Source organism: Callithrix jacchus, chromosome 9 (assembly GCF_049354715.1).
Source record: "Callithrix jacchus isolate 240 chromosome 9, calJac240_pri, whole genome shotgun sequence".
In the NCBI taxonomy this organism is placed as follows: domain Eukaryota; kingdom Metazoa; phylum Chordata; class Mammalia; order Primates; family Cebidae; genus Callithrix; species Callithrix jacchus.
The window spans coordinates 10,535,697-10,539,424 of record NC_133510.1 but is presented as its reverse complement, the minus strand read 5'-3'; positions in this window follow the sequence as shown (position 1 = coordinate 10,539,424).

Genomic DNA, 3,728 nt, shown 5'->3' with positions numbered 1-3,728 from the left:
CTCTGATTGGCTGAACCCAGTGGGAAGCATTTGGAGGGGAGCCTCAGTGACATGGTCCACCCGCCAGAGAGAAAGAATGAAAATGACCCATGAAGATAAGGAATGGCTTGCACAATGTTTTGGGGATATTTTGGTTTTGAAATAAATTAGGCTGGGCTCCGTAGCTCACATCTGTAATCCCAGCACTTTGGGAGGCTGAGGTGAGAGGATCTCTGGATCTCAGGAGTTCATGACCACCCTGGGCAATATAGTAAGACCCTGTCTCTAAAAGAAAAATTTAAAAAGCCAGGTGTGGTGGTGCATGTCTGTAGTCCCAGCTACTCTGGAGGCTGAGATGGGAGGATCGTTTGAGCCTGGGAGACAGAGGCTGCAATGAGTCATGACTGCACTCTAGCCTGGGTGACAGAGCAAGACCCTGTCTCAAGAAAAAAATATTATTTTTAATTGACAATAAAAGTTGTATATACTTATTGTGCACAGCATGACATTTAGATATATGTGTGCATTGTGAGATGGCGAAATCAAGCTAATTAACATATTCATTACTTCATGTATTATTTTTTTGTATGCAGTAGGAACTTAAATAAACTACCCTTTTAGCAATTCTTAAGTACAATTATCCTTCCATATCCAAGAAACATTGGTTCTTGGTCCTGCTGTGAATTCCAAAATTTGGGGAATGTTCAAGTACCTTAGTAAAAAAAGCATAGTATTTGCTTATAACCTATGCACATCTTCTAACATATAGTGGGCCTTTTGTATCAGTGGGCTCCGCATCTGTGGATTCAACCAACCAGAAATGGAAAATACTGGGGGTGGGGGTGGGGAGCAATACAACAATAAAAATAATCCAAATAAAAAAGCAATAAAGTATAATTATATAGCATTTCCATTGTATCAGGTATTATAAGTAATCTGGAGGTGATTTACAGGATAGGGAGGATGGGCATAGGTTATATGCAAATGCTGTACCATTTTATGTAGGGACTTCAGCATCAGATCTCTGTATCTACAGGGGGTCCTGGAATCAATTCCCCACTTACATGAGGGGGATGTCTATACTTTAAAGCATCTCTAGATTACTTATAATACCTGATATAAGTGTTATAGAAATCATTGTTATACTGTCTTTTTAAAAATTATTTATTTATTTTATTTATTAATTTTTATTTTTATAGAGACGGGGTTTCACCATGTTGGTCAGGCTGGTCTCAAACTCCTGACCTCAGGTGATTTACCTGTCTTGGCCTCCCAAAGTGCTGGGATTACAAGCATGAGCCATCATGCGTGGCCTATACTGTCTTTTAAAGTTTGTATTGTTTTTAAGTATTTTTTCCCAAATATTTTTGATCTGAGGTTGGCAGAATCATGGATGGCAAACCTGAGGATCCAGAGGACTGACTATATACAGTACACTTAATTAATTAATTAACTAATTTATTTATTTATTTATCGAGACTGAGTCTCACTGTCACCCAGGCTGGAGTGCAGTGATAGGGTCTTGGCTCACTGTAACCTCCACCTCCCATGTTCAAGCAATTCTCATGTCTCAGCCTGCCAAGTAGCTGGGATTACAGGTGCCTGCCATCATGCCTGGCTAATTTTTGTATTTTTAGTAGAGACTGGGTTTCGCCATGTTGACCAGGGTGGTCTTGAACTCCTGGCTTCAGACTATCCTCCTGCCTCAGCCTCCCAAAGTGCTTGGATTGCAGGTGTGAGCCACTGTACCTGGCTACAGTGCATTATTATTAAGTATAGTCACCATGTTGTACAATAGATCTGTTCAATTTATTCCCCCTAACTGGAATTTTATATGCTTTGACCAGTATCTTCCCAATTCTCCCCAACAATGTTTATGTTATGGTTGCGGAGCAATATATAATATGCTATTTTTGTAAAAGAAAACCACAACCACACATTTGAAATGTACATAGTTGCATAATCATCAGCATTATGTATGAGCACATAGCAAACTATAAGCTTCAGTATTACTCTAGAGGGTGAAAACATGGAGAAGTATTTTATTTCTAACTTTCTATATTTTATTTTTATTATATATTTTTTATTTCTACTAAGTGTGGGCTTTATTGGTTGATTTCTCGGTGAGTACGTTTCCAAGTGTGAAGGTACCCTTCCTGTAGTGTCTCATATACAGTACAGTGGGAATCTTCCTTATTCGGCAGTCGTTCAGACACCTTTGTGTGTATCTCACATGGTGTTCTCCTCCAGGTGGATGTGATTCTCCACGCCAGTGAAGAGTAAGGAAGACCACTGCATGGTATGGGGATAGAATAAACTCTGCTGGGCTAACCCAGAACTCTCAATAACTTAATGCAAGAAAGATTTGTTTCTTATTCATGCTGATGTTCCTGGTCTGAAAGTTCACCAGAGCAGCTTTTTTCTAAGAGGCAAATTTAGGGATCAGGGCTTCTCCCTTCCTATTCATCTGCCATCTTGGAACCTTCATTTCCACCAGTGCAGAGGAAGAGAGAACAAGCCTGAGAAAGTGGGAGAGGTGGTTTATTCAAGGGAGTGCTGGGAAATGTAGTCTTCCTGGTTCTGCAGGCTCTATGAGAGGCGTAGACCAGAATCTGCTTCTGATGAAGGCCTCAGAAGCCTCCAATCATGATGGAAGGTGAAGGGAAACCAGAGAGGAAGGAATGAAAGGTTTTCATTTTGAAAATTAGAAATGAGGTCTTGCTGTGCTGCCCAGACGAGACTCGAACTCTTGGGGTCAAGTGATCCTCCCACCCCAGCCTCCTGAGTAGCTGGAACTACTGCCTCATGTCACCACACTCGGCTCAATATATTTTTATATTATAGAAATTTGTTATAAAAATTAGGCTTTTTTGTGATTAAATGAATAAACCATACTTTGCATGAAAAGAAAGCACTGTTACACTTAAAGTGAAGACAAAGGTAAGAAAAACTCCTAAATGGTTATTAAACATTTAATTCACTTAAGGGCACTGCAAAGAGGAAATATTTAGAAATCTACATTAATTCTGTTAACATTAAAACCAAAGTGTAGGGTGGGCATAATCCCAGCACTTTGGGAGGCTGAGCTGGGAGGAGTGCTTGAGCCCAGGAATTCAAGACCAGCCTGGGCAACATGGTGAAACCACATCTCTACAAGAAATCAAAAATTAGCTGGGGGTGGTGGCACACACCTATTGTCCCAAATTCTCAGGAGGCTGAGGTATTAGGATCTCTTGAGTGTGGGAGGTAGAGGCTGCAGTGAGCCATGATTGTACCACTGTCTTCCAGTCTGAGTAACAGAGTGAAATGCTGTCTCAAAAACACCCAAAAAACAACGAAAAAAAAATGTCAAAGTCAAACAGTGGATCTTCTGGGCTCTATTGTTGGTAGGATCTTCTGTTGCCAACATCAGAAATCAAGTCACCCAAGGAATGAAAGTGGAGTTAAAGAAAAAAAGGAATTTGCAAATGGCTCATAAAATGGCAGGATGGCAAGAAATAAAAGTTAAGACTCTCTGTTTGCCTCTCAGGTCCTTATCTCTTAAATTTCTCCAGCAAACTAACTTTCTCTGCTCTTGGGGGAACATGATGGGAAAATATGGCTGCCCCCAGATCCTGAGTTCCATATTTCAGTTCCAATCATTGAGAAGACTGCGTCAACTCTCTTTAAGTCCAAATTCTGAAATCTTGAAAGAATTTAATTGGCTGAATTTGGCTCGGATGTCCACCTTTAGTGCAGTTGGCTGTATA